General features: G+C 38.9%; 2 long non-coding RNA genes across 3 annotated transcripts in view; both read left to right on the top strand.

Annotated features, from left to right (window-relative positions):
* The window catches only part of LOC126993297 (uncharacterized), a 28,558-nt gene extending 22,754 nt beyond the window's left edge, over nucleotides 1-5,804 (top strand). For both annotated transcript variants that reach the window (XR_007747595.1, XR_007747594.1), the window contains exons 3-5: nucleotides 2,689-2,777; nucleotides 3,337-3,720; nucleotides 5,744-5,804. This is a non-coding gene — a long non-coding RNA (uncharacterized LOC126993297). The remainder of the gene's footprint in view (nucleotides 1-2,688; nucleotides 2,778-3,336; nucleotides 3,721-5,743) is intronic.
* An 855-nt stretch (nucleotides 5,805-6,659) lies between these two features.
* Nucleotides 6,660-12,034, top strand: LOC126993304 (uncharacterized). Its single transcript, XR_007747601.1, has 3 exons — nucleotides 6,660-7,225; nucleotides 7,593-7,703; nucleotides 10,994-12,034. It is a non-coding gene; the product is annotated as an uncharacterized LOC126993304 (long non-coding RNA).
* The last annotated feature ends 355 nt before the right edge of the window (nucleotides 12,035-12,389 follow it).

Genomic DNA, 12,389 nt, shown 5'->3' with positions numbered 1-12,389 from the left:
GGGTCTTCTATTAAAAGAAGTTGAATAATGCAGAGTGGAATCATCGGCGTAGGAATGGATAGGACAGTTCGTTTTGGAAAGAAGATCATCAATGAACAACAGAAAAAGAGTGGGAGATAGGACAGAACCCTGTGGGACACCACTGTTAATAGATTTAGTAGAAGAACAGTGACCGTCTACCACGGCAGAAATAGAACGGTCAGAAAGGAAACTGGAGATAAAGGTACAGAGAGAAGGATAGAAACCGTAGGAGGGTAGTTTAGAAAGCAAAGATTTGTGCCAGACCCTATCAAAAGCTTTTGATATGTCCAGCGCAATAGCAAAAGTTTCACCGAAACGGCTAAGAGAGGATGACCAAGAGTCAGTTAAGAAGGCTAGGAGATCACCAGTAGAACGCCCCTTGCGGAACCCATACTGGCGATCAGATAGAAGGTCAGAAGTGGAAAGGTGCTTTTGAATCTTACGGTTAAGGATTGATTCAAAAGCTTTAGATAGACAAGAAAGTAAAGCAATAGGACGGTAGTTTGAGGGATTGGAGCGGTCACCCTTCTTAGGTACAGGCTGTGTGAAGGCATACTTCCAGCAAGAAGGAAAGGTAGATGTTGACAGGCAGAGGCGAAAGAGTTTGACCAGGCAGGGTGACAGCACGGAGGCACAGTTTTTAAGGACAATAGGAGGCACTCCATCAGGTCCATAAGCCTTCTGAGGATTGAGGCCAGAGAGGTCATAGAAAACATCATTTTGAAGAATCTTTATAAAAGTCATAAAGGAGTCAGAGGGGGATGAATAGGAGGAATATGCCCAGAATCGTCCAGAGTGGAGTTTTAGAAAAGTTTGAGAGAAGAGTTCAGCCTTAGAGATAGATGAGACGGCAGTGTTGCCGTCAGGACTGAGGAGTGGAGGAAAGATGAAGAAGTGAAGTTGGAGGAGATGTTTTGGCTAGATGCAAGATGTCACGGTAAGAGTTAGAGAAAGCAAGGTTTTGACATTTTCTATTAATGAAAGAATTTTTGGTTAGTCGGAGAATAGATTTGGCACGATTTCGGGCAGAAATGTAAAGTTCATAATTAGCATTAGTTTGAAGGCTCTGGTATCTTTTGTGAGCTACCTCTCTATCATTGACAGCACGAGAACAAGCGTGATTAAACCAAGGCTTTTTTGCGTGAGGAGTAGAGACAATCACCTCTGTGATGCGCTGAGCACACACAGAGGGGTCTCTATCCTGGAAGCAATAATCATTCCACGGGAAATCGGAAAAGTACATCCTCAGGTCGTCCCACCGAGCTGAAGCAAAATGCCAGAAGCATCGCCTCTTCGGTGGGTCCAGAGGATGTACAGGAGCGATAGGACAGGATGCAGAAATAAGATTGTGATCGGAGGAGCCCAACGGAGAGAACAGTTTGACAGAATAAGCAGAAGGGTTTGAGGTAAGGAAGAGGTCTAGAATGTTGGGCCGATCTCCAAGACGGTCAGGAATACGTGTAGGGTGCTGGACCAACTGCTCTAGGTCGTTGAGGATAGCAAAGTTGTAGGCTTGTTCACCAGGATGGTCAGTGAAAGAGGATGAAAGCCAAAGCTGGTGGTGAACATTGAAATCTCCTAGGATGGAGATTTCAGCGAAGGGAGAGTGGGTCAAGATGTGCTCCACTTTAGAATTCAAATAGTCAAAGAATTTTACATAGTTGGTAGAGTTAGGTGAGAGATAAACAGCACAGATGTATTTAGTAATAGAATGACAGTGAAGTCTTAACCAGATGGTGGAAAATTCAGAAGAGTCAAGGTCGTGGGCACGAGAGCAGTGATGTCGTTGCGCACGTAGGCGCAACATCCAGCTTTGGATTGAAATTTAGGATAGAGATAGTAGGAGGAACAGAGTAGAGATTGCTGTCAGTAGCCTCAGAAACCTGTGTTTCGGTAAGGAAGAGAAGGTGAGGTTTAGAGGAGGAGAGATGATGTTCCACAGAATGAAAATTAGAGCGAAGACCGCGAATGTTGCAGAAATTGAGAAGAAAGAGGTTCGAGGAGTTATCAAGACACCTCTCAGCTCGGCAGCCAGAAGGGAGTCCTCCTGGGGAATTTGTGGTCCCCAGGCGGGGACTCCGAGGCATTGCTTAATTGAGCCATTTTGAATTTTGAATTTTGGAAAAAGGTGTATATGTTATGTGAATGTAGTGTGGTGTGGATAAAGAGAGGATCTGTCTTTAGAGAGCATGCTGAACTACTCTCCGGTGTTGGTGAGACAATAGGGAAACGGTTAGTGAGGACATGGGAAGGGTCTTTGGAGGGCTTCAGCTCCCTTCTCACCTCCCATATATACCTCACCGGGAGTGGCTTGCGCCCGTTCGGTAGGTGTCTTCCTACCTACTCCATATATATATATATATATATATATATATATATATATATATATATATATATATATATATATATATATATATATATATATATATATATATATATATACATACATACATACATACATACATACATACATATATACACACACACAAGATAAGCATGGTTGCCAATGTGTTGGTTAATCCTACAATATTTTGTCACAAAAAAGATATCTACCTATATGTTAGTAAGCACATTTTTTTAAAGAGTGTGTAGCATTATATGATTGCAGCCCTTCATTTTTGCTTTATATTCAGTACCTGTATTATTATCTCTTTGTTACATTTATAGCATGCCAGTGTTTCGAATATGGAGCAGTAATCGTAAAACAAGGAAGACGGTTGCATGTGAGACAGATATAGACAGTCTTTTGCAAAAAGGTAAGCAGTCAAAATTGCTGTATATGCAGTACGATACTGCACATTTGAACCCTGTTACTGGTACCTCAGAATTCATGAATTTAGTCTTTTTGTCATGATCCTTTTTCAGAATTATGAACCGATTCTTTGTACCTCCGTTAATTTAATGATTATGTCGAACAATACTAAGTTTCTATTTTTTTTAAATTTATTTATTCATTTTTTTTTTTTTTAACCTGAAACATTTGCAGATTTTCTCACAGAATTTATTAGAAGCTGTGGTGTATGAGATTGTACAGTAGCCCTAATATTTATTTTCCAAATGTGAATGAAACATGAACTAATACAAGTAGGTCTAAATTGGAAAAAGCAGGTGCATCTTGTAGAGCATAATTTTTAATGTATAATAACCATGATTACCTCTTTATCAGTATTGTCTACATGTTTATTTTACTACAATTTACCTTTAAAATGACTTTATATCAAGATTCTACTTCTAGTCATAGGTGACCTTCCAAATTATTAGTACTGTAGCTATATGAAGAGTCAAATGAAGTTAATATGTTTCTAACTATTGCAGCAAAGGATAAACTTTGTGTTGTCTCAAGATCGGCCCGCCTTGTGTTGGAGGCTTGTGGAAGCCTCATAGAAGACAATGAAGTGTTAGAAGAAGTGAAAAATGAAGTTTTACTCCTGTTAACTGATGATGAAGAGTATTCACCATCCAGCAGCAAGTTACTCGTACATGGTGGTACTGCACACCAAGAACAATACACATCAACTGCTAGTACCAGTACTTCTGCTCCACAGCAAGGTGAACAGGACACACCAATTGCCACTAGTTCTGCTGCACACCAAGGAGACACACTGGCAGACATAAGCAACAATTCAGCTTCTTCGGTTGAAGCTCCTGCAGGTGACAGTCCAGATGCCACACCTCAACGGCCATCTACTTTAATAGCAGGTACATTTAACTCTTCATTTTCTGATTGTTGCCTGCATAGGCTATATAGGGTTATTTTGATAACCATAGTGTGCTAACTGTAGGCTTAAAGATTTCTTTATGCTCTATACATTATATATAGCTGTGTGGGTGTGGGGGGGATGGCGTGCGCGTGCGTGCATGCGTGCGTGCATGCGCGGGTGAGTGTGTGTGCGTGCGTGCGTGCGTGCATGCGTGCAGGTGAGCGTGGGTGCGTGTGTGTGTGTGTATGTGTGTGTGTGTGGTTGCCAAACTGGGGCCATTATATATATATATATATATATATATATATATATATATATATATATATATATATATATATATATATATATATATATATATATATATATATATATATATATATATATATATATATATATATATATATATATATATATATATATATATATATATATATATATATATATATATATATATATATATATATATATATATATATATATATATATATATATATATATATATATATATATATATATATATATATATATATATATATATATATATATATATATATATATATATATATATATATATATGTGTGTGGGTGGGGGTACCAAACTGGGGCCATGGCTTCTGGGGGTATAAAATAAAGTAGGGGCCATAATCTGAGGCTATGCAGATAAAGCTACAAGAGTTTATTGGGTGAGCAGCAAGTAGAGGAAACTTATAGGTTCATTGCAGGTGTTCAACATAAGTTTCTAGGTATTAGAAAATTGAAAACTGTATAAGAATGCACTTTACTGGGGTACTGGTGTATCTGCTGCAGGCTCAACCAGTTGCACTTCAACGTCCCATCAGACAATGAGACACTCGGATTTTTTATAGCAGTGGACAAGTCTCCTGACTCTCAGCAGCCCAACACCTCACAGCCTTTGTCTCCAGCCTTCAGTCCATATTCATCTTCCTTAGTCCACTCCCTGCCCCTTCACACATTCCTCCACAGTTCCTACCACTGGCCCATCAAACCCTCCTCACCCTTCATCCCCTACTGCTGGACCTCACATGCTCCTCATCCTCGTCCCCACGACAGGAACAGCAACTCCTAGATTTCATTGCTTCCTTCCTCCCCACTCACCTGATTCTACTGTCATCTTAGCACCATCCCCTACAGTTCATTCAGTGATCAGACCCTATCCCTTCCCCTTCACCTCCTACCTCCCCTACACAAAATTTTGAAGAGGAGTCAGATTGACCATTAAGTGATGGAATACCACAACGTAAGTTGCAGTTTTAGTTTATGACCCTAGTTGTGAATTATAGTAATTAGATTGGTGATGCAGTGGTGCCTATAACAAAGGTAACTTTGGACAAACCAATTTTGGAAGGGTGGAAAGTATTTATATATTCTGTTCCTGCCACTCACTTACCATTACAGTTGCCAGATTTGTTTGCAGTCATTCTTCACCCTCACCAACTCCCATGTTCCCTTCCCATACTCCCTTCAAATCCTTTCAGAACAGCTTCTTATGCTCCATTTCTCACTCAAGTTGCTCCCAAGATCCTCATCCCACTATTCAGTTCTCCATTTCCACAAATAATTTTCTTTTATGCCTTTCCAAGTTCTCATTCCCTCTGCTTCCCAGCTGCTCCCTGTATGCTCTCTTCCCTTCAACCACTTTTCTCACCCAGTCCACCCACCATGCTGTCCTCTTCAGACCTCTACCTCACCTCTTTACCCCAAACATATCTACACCTGCTGGATTCTTCCTTAAACACCATACTCACCTACTGTATCCATTCATTCCAAATCATACTTGCCTAGTTTTCTACACCACTCCAGAACTTACATCTTTACCTACTCCTGTAACTTCTCCACCTCTTAGTGGTCCAACAGACCACATCCAATACATCTATATACCTTTGCATCTTTCACAGACCTCCTCATTCATTCATCCGCACAGATATAATCTACAGTGCTTTTTGCTCCCTCCATTTTCCACCCTACTCACTCCATACTCCATACCAGTACAATATTTCACAGATCCACCTCTGCCTGAACTGTCAGGGGTGACGAAAGCGATGCTACTAGAGCCTACCTGTTCGAAAAGTGTGGCTACAGCTGATTGAAGAGACAAAAATTATTATCTAAAGTTTTATCCCTTGATTGAATCAAATCCTATGGGGACATACAAAGAAATTGAATGAAGATGGTGTCTGCTTATCCATCCATCAAGCGTGAAGGCTTGTTTCATGGGTAAGCTCTGTTGTGTTTTCAGTCTTGCCTTAATGGTATATGTACATGTAGATATTTACTGGATCTCACCAGTATGCTTATTGAATATCATGGACCTCTTTAGCCAGAATGTGATAGTAGTATGCTACCATTTATTATCAATAGGCATTTGTATGCTTATGTAATGAACAGGGATCTTGCCCAGGTCAAATTTTTCTTAAGCAGAACTTGTCTCTAATACTATAATATAGAAATTGGCTTAAAACATCCCTGATATGCTCTAACTATAGCTGAAGCCTTATGCAAAGATTGTAAGTGGAGAAGTATCTATAGAGAAAGTACAAAAGTTGTATGCTCCTTTTATGGATGTGGAGAAAGCCTATGATAAAACTGACCAGGAAGGCATGAGTTACTTGAGAGGTGCACGTGAAATAACATGGAGGGACAGAAGGATGAATGTGGAAGTACGTAAGGAATATGGTGTGGGATTGAATGTACTGGAGAGTGTGAAAACGAACACCTTGAGGTGGTTCGGGCATGTGAAATGTATGTAGAGCAAGAGAGAGTTACTAGGAGGGTATACAATGGTGAGGTGCTGGGGCAGCAAGGGAGAGGTATACCGAGAGTGAGATGGAGAGATGTTGAGAGGTATATGAATAAGAGTGGGGTTGAGTGAAAGGAAAGGTGCCTGTTGACAGGGAATAGGAGTGCATGGAGGTGACTCATCTGTGGCCACCTCTACAGATTGAAGCATCTGGTAATCAATAGATAGATAATCTTGTAGGTTTGAGGTGCCAAATAAAGTGCTAAATCCATATTAATAATTTAAATTTTAGACTTAAATGTGAGGTCAATACTGTATAGGCCTATATCTTCTAAACGCAAGACTAGATACTGTATAGGCCTATATCCTTTAAATGTTTTTTGTTTCGATTCCAGAGTCAGTTTACTAGGGCCCTCAGTCAGAGCATTCGAACTGAGCGTTATAAACAGAAGAGAAAGAGCATGCCTCATGTACAACATGCTCATCCAGCCCCCAAAAGATTTGCTTTGGGTAGGAAGCAGTTTACCACTATAGAGAATCAAGAACGTGAGCTGACCGAAGACGAATTCGTGAGGCACACCAAAGAACTTTGCCAGGAAATGAAAAAGAAAAATCTTAACACTGAGCATATAAATATGCTTTTAACTGCTACAATGGTGAACCGACAAAAGTGGATATCAACACTTCCTGGTGGACTCATCTCACCAATATTGATGAAGTTCCCTTGCTTCTGGAAGAGCAGTTTTGTAAGTATTTTTTTTTCTAATGATGTAGTTTTATGTTGCATATGTATTTGAAACCCACACTGCATTATGTGTCTTTAATGTATACATCACTGTATTTAGCTACATATACCCCGCTTTAGAAGGAGAATGTGCTATCAAAGGATGCAATATACAGTGGGAGGCCTAAAATATTTCAGATTTTTTATGCAGTATTATGTGATTAGATGAAAACTAATAGGATCTGCTTTTAACTGAGGTAGTTTTACTAGGTTCTAGACAAAACAATTTTTTGAATTTGGGAACCTTCATGTTATGCATGTGTGAAGGGAGTAATTATACTGTATGCACATTCTGAAGTAGATCTTGACAATTTTATTTTGGCTTACAGATCAAAACTGAGATGGAAAGACTTCTCAAGGATACCACTGAAAGCTGGAAGACTAAATTGAACAAGATATGTGACACACTGATTAAGAAGGTTCCCAAGACTGACCATCATGTAAGTAATTTTACTTGCTTTCTATTTTTCTTCACATACCTATATCAAATGTTTTATCTATTCATTTGCTACATCCATTCCCCATTGATCTATTACTTAATGAAGCATCTTTACACTGAACATTCATATTCATATCTCATAATGAACTTACTTTTCCCTACTGTAATTAGAGCAGACATGGGGCGATTACTTATGTTTTGTAATCAATAATGATTACTTTATATTTTCACAATTACGATTACAATTACAGTATAATTGTTTTAATCGATTACAATTACATGATGTATTAACCATGATTACAATCGCAATTACAGGGGGGATTGGAAGGTAAACATATTTCTGCGAGTCGCGACTCGTCCAGTTTTCATAGAGTAACATTCAAATAATCGTTTGATTGCACCTTGTAGGAATGCATACCTTATATTGTTTGTGTAGCTACTCTTCATTCACTATAATTTATAGTTCATAAGGTGCATATAATAGACTCCTAACCTTTGGCAAGTTGGGAGGTCCACTGTATTACTACCCTGGAAACACAATGACGTCACCCTGGCGTCACGGTGACGTTGCCTTTTGGTCACGTTTTTGTCGTCGGACGACGTCACTTTGACGTCATCTTGTAGACTCCCAGCGACATCAATACGACGTCGCACGGCGACGTCGCCAGATGACCTTTGAATGACCAAAAGATGACCTAGGAATGACCTGGATGCAACCCAAATATGACCCATGGGGTGACCTCTGGGTGCCCTAGGGGTGTCTATAGTGCAAGCATCACGCAGTATGGGATAAACTTCACCAAAATACTTTGAAATACTTCTTCCATCATAAAACAAATCACTTTATTCTGCAGTCAAATGCAAATTATACTTTGAGAAATCTGGCAGCCTGAGTCCATAGACTTTGCAACCAACTGAACACATGACTGTGTTCGGTTAACTGCGAAGTATACAGGCTCAGGCAACCAGGTTCTTCTCAAAGCAAGATTTATTTTTTGCATTCAATCAGAGAATAAAGCAGATTCGTTTTACAATGAATGATATGCCATATTGTATGAAACCAGCAAAATTGGAGGATAAACGTATATCTGAGAGTATTCTTCAAATACTGACTAAGCTCGTCCTCACACTCAAGAACACCAAATATGCCGACCGACTAAAAACCCTGGACATTCCAAGCATGAAATACCACAGACTGGGGTGATATGATATAAGTATAGAAATACGTGAATGATGTGAATGATGTGCCATGTTTACTTGCGGAGGTTGGGACAACGAGATTGCGAGGGCATGATAAGAAGCTTGCATAACTGGGAGCGAACAGACCCATCACTTCCAATGACTGGAATTCACTGCCCCACAAAGTGATGTACTAATACATTAAATAGCTTTAAAGATTATCTTGACAAAATGTGGAAGCACAAAAAATATGACGTGGTCTATAAACTAAATTAGGTTCTAAATAGTTGACTTTTTAAAAATCTTTTTACGTAAGGAGCGGACAAAAAGCCCTTGACTTATTCAAGTCTGCTGCAATTATTATCATTATTATACCAGTCAGAATTCCCTTTTCCAAAACACAGTATCAGCCCCCACACTCAACACCTTCAAGCACAAAGTTCACGCTGTACCAGTCAGTAGCCTTTATGAATACATACAGGGCAACACGCATTGTCACACAAGTGTATTCCCCTGCTCCAAATGCATTAACAGGACAAACTGTTCAAAACACCTTTCATCACAAGCACAGAAATACAACCACCACAGCATCATTACAGCCTGACCAGCTGGTTGTGTGCCTGTATTCATGACTTGGAACCTGAGTGGTGTGGGCCAACCTGCTAAGTTACACACACACACACACACACACACACCCACCCACCCACCCACCCACCCACCCTCCCTCCCTCCCTCCCTCCCTCCCTCCCTCTCTCTCTCTCTCTCTCTCTCTCACATATGCTAAACATCCCCAGGGTCACCCACCCCAGTACCACGTCTTCTTCAGGATCAGTCAGCCAAATCACTCATTGCCTACGTAATTAACACAAGCCAGGTTAATACATGCCCAGTAATTCTCCCCAACACCCTCACGCCCCAAGAGTACCCAGGTTCAAGCCATTTCAATGAACTTGAAATATATATTTAATTTGTTTTCCTATAAAACACAAAACACAAACCCTGGAATGTGGCTTTATATCTCCTCCCCGCAATGTTTCTGTGGTGCTGTGGGTACTTAAAACTAGTGTGATGGTTCTATGTGCTACTCCTGTGTGGAAGGAGTTAATGGAAGTGGGGTTAAGGCATGAACTTACTTCAATTCGAGGCAGATTGTAAGGGCACTCAGGGATAACACAGCTGTTGGCTTGGCCGGCCGCCACACAGGACAGGGCTCGTCCTGATTGGTCGAGTATAATTGCACTTATCTTCCACATGCTTAAAATTAACAAGGTACCTAAATTAAAGCTTAAAATGACTTTCATAGGTCTACTTTATTTATTTATTTATTTATGGCGTGTACATGTGGAATAATGGTGAGGGTATTTATGTTTTCACAGTATGTTGTGGCTGCCTATATTCTGGGAGGCATTTGTTTGCGTTAACGGAGCTACTCTCTTCCTCTTCCTCTTCCTGTGGGCTAAGCTTCATTTGAAAACAAAATTGGAAAATGTTGATTAAATAGAATTGCAAGAGGTAATGGTAAAGGCGGAAAGGTTTATAATTTCGTCTTTCTCCTCTGGCCTTCTCTTATCACCTCCTCCCTGGGCTCTTACAGATGAATAACCCGGTAACATGTTGCTTAATAGGCATACATATGTCATCTTGACGTTGGTTCATGGTTGTCATGCAACGTCACTCTGCGCCGTCATCTTGACGTTGGTTCATGGTTAAACCATGACAACATCACTCTGCAACGTCGTCTTGACATTGGTTCATGGTCATTCTTGGAATATGACCAGAAGGTGGCCAGGAGGTGACGTCATTTTAAGGTCATGTGTTTGCTGGGCAATGATGCTAATGTAATTGCAAAAGTAATCATGATTATGATCTTAATAAAATGTAAGAGTAATTAATTATAATTACTTAAGAAGCTGTAATCAGTTTCAATTACCTCATGTTTGAATTTGAGCTCTCCCTTTATCAATGTACTTTAGACTCTGATATTTAACTTTCGCACTTATCCTCTCGTTTGATCTAGAATGGTTTCGTCAGTTTTGTTAAATAGTGACAAATTCTTGCTTTCTTGAACCTCTTCATAGAATGACCTTCAACACATGTGTCTTGCTATTCCAGAGTTCACTGCATGAATATGATGTAATTCACTACATTGAAAATGAAATTTCCTTCAAACGAGGAAGAGGTGTGAAGTCTCAGCCAGTTATCCTGCTAAGAGAATTGTATGGTGATCAAGATAAAGACTTCAGTAGTGCTGAAAAGTCTCCTCCTCACATCATCTTGACTGTTGAAAATAAAAGCCTGAAGGATGTATATATCACTGGGGATGGATGTACAATTCCATGTGAAACAGGTGATGATGTGTGTGATGCAGTAATCTTATTGCTTGGGACATATTACATATTTGACTTAGGGTATCCAAGGATTTATTCACAGATTTTAGGATTCCTGCAACAGTATGTGTTAAATGAACCATACACTTTGGAGAAGTCTTCAGGTTATAATCATTTTGTAGCACAGTATGAAAGGTTGTTGAGAGCATAGGAGGATTCACATAATGTAAGTTGCCTCCATCCTCCTTCCTCCCCCTATCCTTCTAAGATAAGAAAGAGATAAGATAATTTATTGGTCACATTGTTCTACATAAATGCATACAAGTGAAATTCTTTATAGCAAAAACAGGCTCCAAAAGTATTCTACATAGATAAGAGTATAGCACATAAAAAACATAAAAGCATAATTTTTTTTTAAAAGGTATTAAAATTATTTTTGTGGATAAAAATGGTTAAAGAGCACTATACTGCTTGGGACAAAAGATTTTCTGTAGCGATCTGTTTTAATCAATGGCAGTGCCAGCCTTCGTCCTGATCTTAAAAAGTTATAACAGTTATTAAGAGGGTGAGTTTGATCCTGCATTATTTTTCCTACTTGTTTTATTGCTGCCTCTTGATATAGAATATCTGTGAATGTTACTGATGCCCCTAACTTTTTAGCTTTTTTAACTATTTTGTTCAGTTTATTTTTGTCTGCTAAAGTTAGCCTTTTGTACCAAGTAGAGATAGAAAAAATCAAAATTGACTCAAGGGTAGATCTATAAAATAAGTTGATTATTTTCTTGTTTACCTGAACGGAACGTTATTTAAAATTCTAATGAAGTAAAGTCTCTCTCTCTCTCTTCTTTTCAAATTTCATATAAATGTTTATTTTAGCACTAATGTGAGTGAGTAAATATCCACATTAGGTTATCTTAAAACATATTTTGTATTAACTAAAGCAATTTTTCAGTAAATTATTAATGACTACAATTACATCATTGTCACAATTTTACTTATTAATGAGTAAAATCTTGACAGTGATGTAATTGCAATCAAAAATAATTTGTTGAAACAATGCTGTTTTTTAATGCAAAACAAATGTTTTAAGATAAACTACTGTGTGTTTTTACTTAAACACATTAACACTTCTAAAACACCTAAAGGTGTTTTAGAAGTGTAACAAACCCATAAACAGCTTT

Source organism: Eriocheir sinensis, unplaced genomic scaffold, assembly GCF_024679095.1.
Source record: "Eriocheir sinensis breed Jianghai 21 unplaced genomic scaffold, ASM2467909v1 Scaffold6, whole genome shotgun sequence".
Taxonomy (NCBI): domain Eukaryota; kingdom Metazoa; phylum Arthropoda; class Malacostraca; order Decapoda; family Varunidae; genus Eriocheir; species Eriocheir sinensis.
The sequence above is the reverse complement of the archived record's forward strand: the minus strand, read 5'-3'. Positions and strand labels throughout refer to the sequence as shown.